Below are 12,468 nucleotides of genomic sequence, written 5' to 3'. Positions count from 1 at the left end.
GGCTGAATCACGCATCAGGCTGAATCAGTAGGGGTTGGAGGGAAGGGCTGATAGATTTGAAGGTGAGCAGTGGGGGGTGGGGGGCAGGGATAGCTCCCTCCTTCCCCTCATTAGAGGTTAAAGCAGGGTCTCCCCGCCTTAGGGGGTCACCAGCCAAGGTGTTTTCTCCTGTCTGTGGGGCTGTCACAAGGTTCTGTCCATCAGCTTCAGCTTGGAGGTTGGGAACTTGGAGGAAAGGGTGGATGTGGATGTCTCCTCAGGGCTAAAGCCAGTCACCAAAGGCGTTACAGAGCCGCCTGAAGCTCTTATCTAGATGAAGATGGGTTTGTGTCAAGTTGCCTCTTGGCCCTTTTTATTCCTGCCTGTTTTATTGGTTGATACAGATTGGATTAGTCTAATTTTAAAATGTGCATTGCAAATGAGCATTTCTTTACTTGAGGGCAAGGCATGGGAGGTGGCCCGCTCTGTGACCACAGTGCCCTACCTCCCACTCCCCCTCAACCCTCAAAAAGAACCTGCAGCTTCTGCTTCCCTGTGGGTGCCCTGTCCCTTCCTGCCTCCACATCTCTGCTCACAGTGAGGACGCTGCACCCCAGTCGCCTCCCCTCACCCACCCCAAAATCCCCCCCAGCTCCAGCGTGACCTCTTCCTACTTCCACAGAGCTCACGCTGCCTGCTCCCTGCTTTCCATGTGCAGTCTGTTATCTGAGCCTCTGTAGGGCCCTTCACACACCTGGCTTTGAATTCTGGCTCCTTAAGGGCATGTCTCATCTTCTCGAGGCTCTGTGCTCTGGAGGCAGTGGCTTTGGGCAGCCCATTTCTGCCCCACTGGGCATGGGCAGCATTGCAGAGTGGAGTCAGAAGTCCTGGGTTCCTGTCCCAACTCTGCCACCATTAGCTGTGGGATCTACATCAAGTTACCTACATCTCTCTGGGCATTGTTTTCCTCAGCTCCAAAATGAGGATAGTAATAGTCCTGTTTTGCTAGGAAGATTGAGCAGATCCATGCCTGACCCGTTCGTTGTAAGAGCCCAGTAAGTGGGAGCTGCTCAGAGATACCAATGGTTATCATAATTATTGTTTATACCTAGAAGATGATCAGATGATCTATCCTTTTAGAGATGGAGGGAAGAATCTCTGGAGTTTTAGTTTCTGGACTTTGTCTAATGACTTGAGGCTTGAATGGATGAGGGAACTGAGGCCTGGAGAGAGAGGGCAGTTTGTATGGGGTGTGGGACCTGCCCGTCTTATCCTGGAAGCTGGCGGGATTTCCTCTCTTGGTTACACCCGTTTTTCCTCTTCTCTTCTTTCATCAAGGTTAAGGTGCTCAAGTTCTGTAGTCCCAGCCTCCTCCCTGGTGGCTATGTTGAGCAGTATCTAAAACTTGTGCCAGATAAGTTGGCCTGGCCGGCAGGCATTGTAGCTGCACTCAGAACCAGGGACCCATACCCTAGACTGTGGGCACGGTGGAGGCTGCAGCCCCCAGAGGCCTCCCGCTCAGCCTCCCTGTGTCCAAGGAAGGGCGAGAGGATGGTGGCAGGGAGAGGTGACCTGGGCTAGATCTCAGGGCGGGTGACTAGGACATAGAGGAGAGGCGGGGAACCAGGCTCTGGAGCGGGATGATCTGGGCCCACATCTCTGTTGGGCCACTTCCTACTTGTGGGACTTTGGGCAAGCTGTTTTAGTTTCTTCATCTGTGCAAAGGAGATAAGAATTATCCCCATTTCACAGCATTTAGAAAGAAAATGGAGGGAAGGTGCTTAACGACAAGCCCAGTCCATGTTAGTTATGGTTATTGTTGTAGCTGATGATGTAATTAATGACTAAGGAACCCATTCTAATCCTCTCAGCAGCAGTAGGAGACGGGCAGTGTTATCATCCCCTTCTAGCAGATGTGGTGACTGAGGCCTGGCAAGGTGGATGCGTCACTCAGCCTGGAGAGGTTCAGACGTGGGGGATTGCCATCAGGGTCTGGTGGTTTCTGGCGGACTGCTCCGGTCAGACAAAGCTGACTTGTTGTGTGAGGTACTGGAGATGAGGAAGCAGAGCTGGCCGAGATGGAAGGGGATGTGTCTGGAGGTGTGGAGCAGGACCCTGGTGCTCACGTGCTTGAGGAGTGGTGGGGACCCGAGGTCTGGCTGCATGAGAAGTAGCATGGGTTCCCCTCACCTGCGGGCCGGCCAAGGATTAGCCTGTCCGGGCAGGTCCAGGGTGGCGGTCGGTGGAGGTTTGCTGTGGTTATTGCGCAGCCACCGCTGTTTTATGGTACCTGCCCAGGCAGAGGCCAGGTGAGGAGAAATGAATGTTGTCATTACAGAGCCTTCACTCAGGCTACACCCTCTGCCCAGGACCCCTTCCTCCTCTCCTCACAGTGGGCAGCTCCTGCTCAGGTGCACAGGACTGTTAGCATCACCTGTTCACAGAAGCTCTCCCTGATTCACCTGCAGCTTAAGTCAGTGGTTCTCAAAGTTGGTCTCTGGACCAGTAACATTGGTTTGACCTGGGAACTTATTAGAAAAATGCAAATTATCCATCCCCACCCCAGACCTACTGAATCAGAAACTGGGTGGGGCGGCGGGCCGTGAGGTAGGGGATCCTGTTTAAGTTCTTCAGGTGATTCCAGTGCATGCTAAACTTCCACAAACACTGGGTTAGGTAATTTAAAAAAAGTTGATGCGTCTCTCTTTGGGCTCTTAACGTATTCAGACACCCAGCAAATGTGGGAGACCCAGAGGAAAGCCCAGTTTCTCTCTACCTTGTCTTCAGAGAGCCACTGTCTTATAACAGCTTCCCCTGCCCAGGAAACAGTCTTGTGCCACAGTGATGGGGTTACAGGAGACAGTGCCAGGGCCACTTAAAGAAGTTGGGATTGGTGGACTTGAAGGTGGGAGGCTTTGTGGGTGGCAACGTTGAGTGCCAGGAAAAGCTGGCTGTGTTCTAGGGCTGGGGCCAGGGCTAGGGCCAGAGAGTGGGTCCTGCTTCAGAGAAGGGTATGTGCATGCATGTGACCACAGTGACCAGATGTGGTCCAAGAGGGCCAAGGGGCCCTAGCTGTCATCAGTCCAGTGGCTTTAAACAGCTCCGTAATTTTAATGATGGTGATCATATAATTGCTGCTCACATTTTTGGAGAGCTTGCCAGTGCTTGCTCGGCACTTCCATGTAATCTTATCTGGAGTAATCCCCCGAGTCATCTTATAAGGTTGACATCATTAGTGGCCCCATTTTATAGATGAAAATACCAAGGGTGCACAGCCATAAGCTGGTAGAATCTAGGAATTCTATAGAGGGGCTTGGAAGCATGATCTCATTGGAAGAAGGGCTATGGAGGATCATCTTGGAGTGTTTGTGTAGCAGGCTTTATAAAGCTGCAGAAATATATATCCTGTCAAATGAGTAAATCGGGCTTTACTGGGGGTGGTGATGATGGGATTGTGTTGGAGAGGTTAGGGCTCAAGCCTCCAAGTTGGGGCCTCCACTGCAGTCACCGTCATTCTCCCTGTATTATGGTGGGCCATTTGAGGCACTAAGAGGCACAGTGCCAACTTCAAGGACCCACAGCCTAGGGCAAAAGAGAAAATCAGAGAGAAAAAATTGGGGTCTCCTCTGGTTCTAGCAGGAGGGGCAGGGAGTCAAGATCAGAGCTCAGTGTCCACCCTGCTGTTCTCTTCTGCTTCAGTGTCTCAGGGTACAGTCTAGGAGCCTAAGGGCTTTCCTGACAGTGTAGGAACCCTTTCATCTCTCAGTGGGGAACAGAGGCCCAGAGAGGAACAGGGACCCACACAGGGCCACACACCATGTCACAGTTGGGACCAGACCCAGAGCTCTCTCTGTTCTGACCGGAGAAGGGCTTGTTTCCTGAAAACTACCCTTACCCCCCACCCCTCCTTTGGCAGGCTGGGTAGCCGTAGCCCTCAGGGTGCCCAGACCAATGCTGGGGGTAGAGATGGGTGTGTCCGGGGGAGAAAACTGCCAAAGGAGGGTGGGGCAGCATCCAAGAGGAAGAACACCAAGAAGCCCAGACCCCAGACGGAAACCAAATGTATTTTCTGGGTCCAGAGAGGATATCTGGAACAATGGAAGTAGAGTGGGGGAAGTCAGACTATAAAAAGGGTCTCTTGATATCCTTACCAAAAAAAAGTTGAGTCTTTAGATTTGACTTTTGTTTCCCTGAAGGATGTTTATGTAACTTCCTGGAAGCAGGATCCCAGGGCTCTGTGAAGTGGGTCAGATGCTGTTGTTTATAGACTCAAGGCTGTGGAGCTGGGAAGGGCTTGATAGGATAGTCTTCCCACTTTATAGTTGGTGAAACTGAGGCTCTGAGAGGTGGGGGTGGGGTGCTGCCTGAGGCTGCACAGTGAGGCACAGAAGACTTGGGATGGGAGCCTGGGTCTTGCGATGCCTTGTAAGGGGCGGTTATCTCGACTGACTGCTCCGGTGGCCTTGGCTGGCCTGGAGGCTGGTGGGGACTGTGGAGGGTTCCCTCTTAGAAACACTCAGAGCTGCTAGAGTCAGGTCAGGGCCAGGTCTAGTCTGTACCAAGGTGTGCCCATTGGATGGTGACTTGCATGGTGGGGAAGCACAGGGGTATGCTTGGTGATGCCACCCCCATCCAGATGCTGGGGCCCAGCTGTGCACTGTCTGCCCAGCAGCTGGGAGCTGTGAGTCACACTCAGTGGGTGCAGAGGCGGGGGCTATTGTATGTTGTGATTCATTCTGTTCTCCCAGCCCTGAAGGGATGACTAGGCCCTGAGCCCTGATTTGTGTCCACGCCTGTGGACTAAAGCGGCTGTCTGTCTGGGCTCCGAGTTCAGATGTGAGGGAACAGAGAGCCTGGGGAAGTCCCCTTCCTCTGCTGCCTCCCTATCTGGAGTATTATTCCGTGATCTGGATCCGTCTGTTCTCACAGCGCAGGGGTATGTAAGCCCCTGAAATCTTTTGCAACAGTTTGTAGGCATTTCTGTGGATTCTTTTTCTGCAGAGAGAATCTGTAGGTCTCTTCAGGTTGTCAGAGGACTTGATGTCCCCCAAAGTGCTGATGGGAGGGCACGGGGCCACATGCGTGCCCTGCAGGCTTGAGAGAAGGTTGCTGGAGAGGCAGTGTGGTTCTAGTGGAAAGTAGCCTGGTGGCAGTGTAGTATCATGGTTCAGAGTGTGGTCTTGGAGGCCACTGTTGACTTGTCTAAACTGGCTCCTCCTCTAAGCCAGCTCCTGTGTGACCTTGTGTAAGTTACTGTGTCTGCTTCAATTTCCCCATTTGCAGAATGGGAAAAGTAAGAATAGTTATCACAAGGTGTTATAGACTTTTAAATAAGATAATGTGTGTAAAGGATTTATCCTAGTGCCTGGTACAAAGTAACCACTTGGTTAGTTTGCTGTTATTATCAGTTTCAGCTTTGCTGCTAATTTGCTGTGTGATCCTGTTAAGTGCCTTATCTTGGGGTCTTAGTCTCCACCTGCAGCTCTGCTGGGCTTTTCAGGAGCTTCAGGGCAAGGCTGGAGAGCAGGGGAGGGTGGGGGAACTTTTTGCATCCAGGGGCTCCCCTGCCCAGGCCCTCACTGGTGCCTTGAACATGGCTTTGTCCTAAGGCAGGATTATGTAACCAGTGGGGCCCGGCCAGGCAGGACACATTTCTCAACCTCGTTTTGTCCTCCGTTGTCTCTTTCTCTCCCGTCCCCCCATGGGGCTGTTGCATTAGCGGACCTGTTCCTCAGGCTCCAGGGATGAAATCGAACCCGTGCTATTCTGCCACCAATTGATTTAGTCCAGAGGTTTGTTGGGCAAGCAGCCCCTCCCATGGCTACGTGGGGACAGACAGACCTGATGTCTCAGTGCCTGCTTTGGGGATGGAGATAGGGACTCCTTTTTAGGGGGATAGGCAGACTATAGGCTGCGGGGGAGGGGAGGGGAGCACTCTTGACCCATGGCCCCTCGTGGCTTGAATGGGCACCCCCACCTCATGACTCCCTCCCCAGGAGTGGCCTACCCATCCTTGCAGCCCAGCGCCAAGCCTCCTCTCCCAGGAAGCCTTCCCTGGTAGCTCCGCTCCAGGGAAGTCTCTTCTACTGAGCTCTGCATTCTATTCTCTTTAAGAAAACAAAGGCCACACACTGGCAGGCCACATCCACCCCATGGGCAGATTTTACTTGGCCCATGCCAAATATTGAGCTAGTTGTCAACAGGAGATTTTACATAAGAATCCCAACTTCTGGCTTTACTTCAAAAATGAGACGATTGTAAAACTTTGAGCCGAGTTCTCCAGGGGCCCCTACTGGAGGTGAAGCACGTAAGCTCCACGTTGCCCCATCCCCCCACCTTCAGCCATTTTGCACACGTATACACTCTTTCTAGCCCCCTAGGCTTCTGAATTCTCCACCCTGTCCTGTAGGCATGGCCTGCTTTCTCTCCTGCGCTGTGGTGTGGCGCCCCATCTGTCTGCTTTGTGGGCTCTTTGGGGCGGAGCGCTGACTCATCTGTGTGTCCCTCCAAGCATTGTGCTCAGGCTCAGGACTGTGTACACAGCAGGAGCATAATAAGTGCTTCCTTTATGAATGAAGGCAGGGCATTGCTGCTCCTCACCAGCTATGAAGATTCCATTTAATGGAAGCTTCTGGATCAGCCTGCCCTGTGGCCTGAGAATCCTCCTCCCAGATAAGCTGTGGCTGCTTAGCCATTGACCCAGGCAGCTTCTTAAGCTGCAGATAAACAGTCACTCAGAGTGTTGTCCCCGTGCTGCAGTAGAAGCAAGGAGAGGGACATGTCCCCTGCAGCTGTCCCCACGTTTCCCTCTCCCAGGGGGCTTGGAGGAGCTTGCAGGGAGAGGGAGGCTGGGATCAGCAGCCTTCAGAGGGCATCACGTACAGACCTCTGCATCCTGGGGAGACAGAGGGAAGGGGGGAGGATCTGTGCAGGTGTTTACTGGACTGGGCTTCCCCTCCTTCAGGCCTTTCTCTGCTTTATTCTCCTAGAGCATGTGCTTTGGCCACCAGCTTCTTTGTCCAGCTATCTGTCTGTCCAAGGCTTATTTCACTCTTTTAATTGAAACCCTAACCTTCCCTGGAGGCCAGCTAAGATGTCTCCTCCTGGAAGAGGTCTTAGTTGAGAGGTCACAATTGTTCTGGGGACAAGAAAAACCCGGGAAGCTCATTAAAAAAAAAAATGCATGTAGGTTTCTGACCCCCACCTTTGATTCCTTCAGTCCAGGGTACAGTGTCCCCCTCCCTAGAAGATTCAGATGTGAGGGTCTGTAGACACCCTTTGAGGACTCTGTCTTAGCTCAGGGAACCCAGGGCTAGGAGGGAGAACCCCTGAGTGGCAGTTGTGCTGTGTGACATCACGTGCGCCTTTCCCTCTCTGGGCTTCTCTTTTGCCCTCCGTGCACTAACACGCTGGGCTCCTCCTTGTAGTTGTGGCCAAAAGTGACTGGTGAGCCATCCTCAGAGAGGATGATGGGGGGATCTGGGCAGGTGCCAGTGCCTGGGCCAGGCTCAGAGACATTTCACATTGTTCAGGTAACAGCTCCGGAGAGGAGTGCCCTGATGTCAGGGCAGGAGGCAGGCTGGAAGCCCAGGTCCGAGTGGGCAGGGGCTGTGCCTGTGCCCAAGGAGGTTGGAGTATCTGGCTTGAGCTGCCCAGTGACCTGGCCACAGGCTGAGGGGCATCTCGTTGTGTGGTCCTGGGGCAGACAGGCTGAGGCTTCAAGTGCAGGCCTATACAAGCCATTTACAGAAGGGTAAACTGAGGTACATGGAGGGAGAGACTCCCCCTGTGTTGCACACGAGTGTGTGGAAAGCCGGGCTGGACCCCAGGTCTTCTGACTCCGAGGCAAGGACCCACCCCTTGGTCCTCACCTCCCTCTGCAGGGTCAGTGCCAAATCACCCAGCTGGGACAATCATCTGATTGTCTGTGATGAGCTCAAGGCTTGGACCTGGAAAAGTGAAGCTACCATCATCACAGCCACCCTGGAGGCATGAAACTGGTTGGGTGTGCAAATTACCCCTCGAACATCCTCCATCCCATTTTTTTGTTTTTCCTTAAACTGTCTCTGATGGGCCAGCTGCCTCTGTGCCCGTTTCCGCCTGGCACTGGGCTTCTTGCTCTATATTCTGAGAACAAAGCTTGCTTCTGATGGTCCTCCTGCTGACAACAGGAAAAGGGCAGGCGTGGCACTGGGCCTCGCTCCTCCGCCTCCTCTAGCTGGGAGCATGGGGCAGCCTTTGTCAGGTGCTGGACCCAGCAGCACTGGCGGGCTGGGAGGGAGCCCGGCTGCAGCCCAGTCCCTGTTCCCGCTGAGGCCGAGGCTGCTCCTTGGGCCCGGCTGTCAGACCCAGAGGTGCCCAGAAGGGTGGGCAAAGGCATCGGACAGGGACCAGCATGAGTCCTGTTCTGGCCCAAGCAGTTACTTGTCCTAGGACTGCTCACGAGACAGCCGTCACAATTCAGGTGGCACAGGTGGAGTCTCGGTTCAGCTTCCAGGAGACCCTGGGCTCCAAGGGGGCTGCAGAAACTAAAAGGTGCTCAGATGAGGGCAGCCGTAGTCCCTCATTCAACACATTTTTATTGAGCATTTACTTTATTCCTGGCACTTTTCTGGGCACTGGGACACAGCAGTGAACAAAACAGACCCGGTCCCTGTTTTGCACTTGGGGGTGACGTTCTAGTGGTGGGAGAGAGTCAACAGAACAGTGAATACTAACTATTTGTCAGGTGGCAAGAAGCGCCTGCCACAAAAATAAAGCTGAGTTGGGGGTAGACAGTGTGACTTGAGGGAGTGGCTCTGCTGTGTCAGGGGTTATGGAAAATCTCTGGTAAGGGGACAGGAGACTCCAGCAGGGAGCTAGGGAGCCATGGGGTATGTGGGGAAGAGCATTCCAAGCAGAGGGAACAGCAACACAGGCTTTGAGGCAAGAAGGTGCAGGGTGTGCTCCTTCTGGAGGCTGGTATGGCGGGGGCGGAGAATAAAAGCCTTCCTGGAAGGAGACGTGGCCAGAGGGAGTCTGCCCCGGGGGGGTTGGGGGGATCGCCTAGGACCTCCTGGCCCTTCCAGAGGACTTCACTGTAGAGTCTGAGTAAAGGGGAAGCTGCTTAGGGGCTGGGGCTGAGGGCTGTCTTGTTTCCACACAAGTTTGAGAGGGATCCTGTGGGTGGGCTGCTGCTGGAGAGAAGCCTGGAGGGTGGAAGCAGGATACCCGGCAGGTGCTGCAGTCACACAGGTGAGGGAGGACGGCTCAGCGTGCCAGGGGTTGGATCCTGAATTGGTTTCCGAGGATGTGCTGATGGATTAGATGTGGGATGTGAGATGAGGGAGGTGTCAACTGCAAGGTTTCTGGCCTGAGGGACTAGAAGGCTGCAGAAAGACAGGTTTGGGGAGAGAAATGGAGATTTTCAGGTCAAATGTGTTAAGTTGGAGCGTACCTGGGGAAAGGGGAGACACATGGGTAGAGGTTGGTCCTGGGCCTGCATGTTCCTGTTGTTGAAGGGATGTGAAGGGTGCCCTGTAGGACCTCCCGAACTCTGAGAATCTGTCCGTAAGAACAAGTATTTCCGGGCCTTTCATTTTCTTTTTCTTTGTAAACCTCCTCCTGCTTTACCCTTCCTTCTGGACAGAGGGAAAAGGCAGATTCTGAGGACTCATTATCTTGTGGTGGCCCCAGCCTTTCTGCCTGTCGTGCTTCTTGGGTGGGGGTTCCTCCTGGGGTGGGGGGCTGGGGGGAGCCCTGGAAGGGGAGGCCAGGGGCCTCAGGCCTTTCCCTGGCTCAGCTACCAACAGAGGTTTTTCTCTGTGCCTTGGTTTCCCCTTCTGCCCATAGAAGTGTTAGGCTGTCCCCAGGGTTCTGAGGTGGCAGGAAGTACTTGAGGAGGCTGCATGCACAGAGGTTAAGAACCTGGCTGGAAGTCTAGTGTGGGTGTGAGTCCTTGCTGTGCCTCCTGGCTGTGAGACTCTGGGCCAGTGACATAACCTCTCTGAGCCGCAATTTTCTCATCTGTGAAAACAGGCCAACAATAGGACCTGCATCACAGAGTTACTTTGAGGGTTAAATGAGAAAATGCACATGAAGCACTTAGCCAAGGCCCTGGCACATACCACACACCCAGTTAACAGGAGCTGTTGATAACAGTGACTGTGCAGTCAGCCAGGTGAAGGGCTTTCTCCTGGTAGGTGGTGGGAGCCACGGAAGGCTGTTGAGCAGGAGCCTGGTACACATGTGGTTTGAGGAGGCAGCTGTGAGTTTGGAGGCTTGGGCTGAGCCCCTTCCACCTGCCGGAGTGAGAACTGAGGGCCAGCCCCGATGGACTGTCCCGCCCTTCCTTTATCTGAGGGTCTTCACTGACTGGGCGTGGGCGGCCTCTGCCTTGCACAGGTCTCTTGGGGGTGGCGGTGGTCATTTCCCCTCATCTCTACAGAACCCCTGTCTGTATATCCCAGTGACCGACCTTAGGGAATGTGAGTGTGGGAGTTTGAGGGGTGGGTGACGTCAAGTGTACTCAGGTTGTCTGGACAGGATCAGTGGGGGCAAGGCAGGCCTGGAGTGGCATTCCACTGGGCACTTGGATGTGACCTCGGTTCCTGGTCTGGGAGGTGCTTGCTTCAGTGGAGCCATGGAGAGGTTGACAATGGGTGGAATGTGGCCCCCTTAGGACCCACACTTCAGTGGTGCGCAGGCATGCCGGCCGAGCCCTGTGCTTTTGCAAGCCTGTTACCCAGCAGTTGAATGACCAAGGAGATTTCAGATTTCCCCAGGGCTGACAGCCAGGCTGTCACCAGGCAGTGCTGGTTTTCCCAGGGTCCAAGGGTTTTTCAGGGTGGAGGGGGCTCTGGGGGTATTCCAGGAACTTTTCTTAACAGCTGGGTAAATTGAGATCCAGAGAGAGCAAGGCACTTGACCAAGGTCTCACAAGGCCACCTCCCTCCTATCTGTCACCTCCCTCTGTTCCCACGTCCCTTGTTTAGACTCCTGGCCTCCTGCCTGGACATTTGTAACAACCTCCATCTGCTGGGCTCTCCAAGAGCTTTGTTTGTCTTCCTATTATCCTAATCTTGCCATAACCTGCCAGGCACACATGCTGTTTGATTGTGTCTGCTCTACTTTCCCCTCTGGTCCCAGACAGAGCACAGAGGTTCCAAGTGCAGACCACAGAGCCGGACTGACCTCAGTTTGAATCCCAGCTCTGGACCTTCCTAACACGACAAACTGGGGCAAGGTACTCCACATTTCTGAGCCTCAGTGTCTCTGCGAAATGCAAACAGTAGCAGTACTTAGTTTATGAGGTTATCTTGATGATTAAATGAGATAATATGACATGCTAGGTTTAATACCTGCACAGAATGAGCTCTCAGAAATGGTCATTTTTGGGGCTTCCAAGGTGGCGCAGTGGTTAAGAATCCGCCTGCCAATTCAGGGGACACGGGTTTGATCCCTGCTCCAGGAAGATGCCACATGCCACCGAGCAACTAAGCCTGTGTGCCAAAAAAAAAAAAAAAAAAAAAAAAACCCCACCACCAACAACAGAAAGTCATTTTGGGGAGCTCCCTGGTGGTCTAGTGGTTAAGACTTGGCACTTTCACTGCCATGGCCTGGGTTCAATCCCTAGTCAGGGAACTGAGATCCCACAAGCCATGTGGTGCGGCCCAAAAAAGGAAAAAAACGGGGTCATTGTTATAAAGGCCCATCAGTGCTGGTTGAACTGAAAAGTCAAGGGCATGGAGGAGTAGACAAAGCTGTGGACCTGGAGGCAGAAGATGTGGGCTCCGAGTTCATTGCCAAACGTTGCCTCACTATGTACTTTTTGGGAAGTCACTCTTCCTCCAGGAACCCTACTTTCCTCATTTAAGAAAGAGGGAAGAAATCCCTGCCGTGATCTTAGAAGCTTGTCATGTGATGCCAGGGCAGCATCTGTGAAAAAGCTTTGCATCTGTGTAATGATTTAAAACTGGCACAGCGGTGGCTGTGGTGTGCTGATGGCGATGAGGATGTTGTAGCCACAGCAGTGGACAGCTGGCTGGGCTGGAGGCTGGTCAGTCTGCAAATGCTCAGTGCCCACACAGGCTTCCTGTCCCTACCTGCCTGCTCCCGCCTCCAGCAGCATGCCTTTTGCATTAGCCTCAGCATCGCACACGCGAAGATGTGGGAGGTGCAAAGACCCAACGGCATCTTCCGAGCCATCGTGAGTTTTGGGTTATCTGTGGTGGATCCCATGGAATGTAGGATTACAGCCAGGCATTGGTTCGAATCTCAGCTCAGCACTTCCCAGCTGGAAGCTTGAGCCAGTTGCTTAACTTGCACGAGCCTGTTTCCTCATTTGTAAAATGAGGCCTTGATGAAGCAGAGGCCAACTGTTTAGCAAAGGGCATAGCACATGGTTATACAGAGAGGTTGTGTCATATGTCTTCTGCCTGGAGCATGGTGCCTGATGGGCTTAGGAGTGGCGGGAGTGGGGGCCGTTGTGCCCATCTCTGGGGGTGAGCT

At 53.5% G+C, this 12,468-nt stretch overlaps 1 protein-coding gene and 1 non-coding gene across 6 annotated transcripts in view; both read left to right on the top strand.

Moving 5' to 3' along the window:
- The window catches only part of NDST1 (N-deacetylase and N-sulfotransferase 1), a 72,186-nt gene that overhangs the window by 4,603 nt on the left and 55,115 nt on the right, over positions 1-12,468 (top strand). Inside the window, exon 1 of one of the 5 annotated variants that reach the window (XM_057730965.1) lies at positions 10,447-12,166. The exons of the other annotated variants lie outside the window; for them this stretch is intronic. The gene's annotated coding sequence lies outside the window, so the exon portion shown is untranslated. Of the gene's footprint in view, positions 1-10,446; positions 12,167-12,468 lie in introns of those variants that run through there. 5 annotated transcript variants of the gene reach the window in all.
- TRNAE-UUC (transfer RNA glutamic acid (anticodon UUC)) lies at positions 11,530-11,601 on the top strand. The gene has a single exon. It is a non-coding gene; the product is annotated as a tRNA-Glu (tRNA).

The sequence above is a fragment of the Hippopotamus amphibius genome, chromosome 1 (assembly GCF_030028045.1).
Source record: "Hippopotamus amphibius kiboko isolate mHipAmp2 chromosome 1, mHipAmp2.hap2, whole genome shotgun sequence".
NCBI classification, from domain to species: domain Eukaryota; kingdom Metazoa; phylum Chordata; class Mammalia; order Artiodactyla; family Hippopotamidae; genus Hippopotamus; species Hippopotamus amphibius.
Note: the sequence above shows the minus strand (reverse complement) of the source record. Positions and strands in the feature narration are given on the sequence as shown.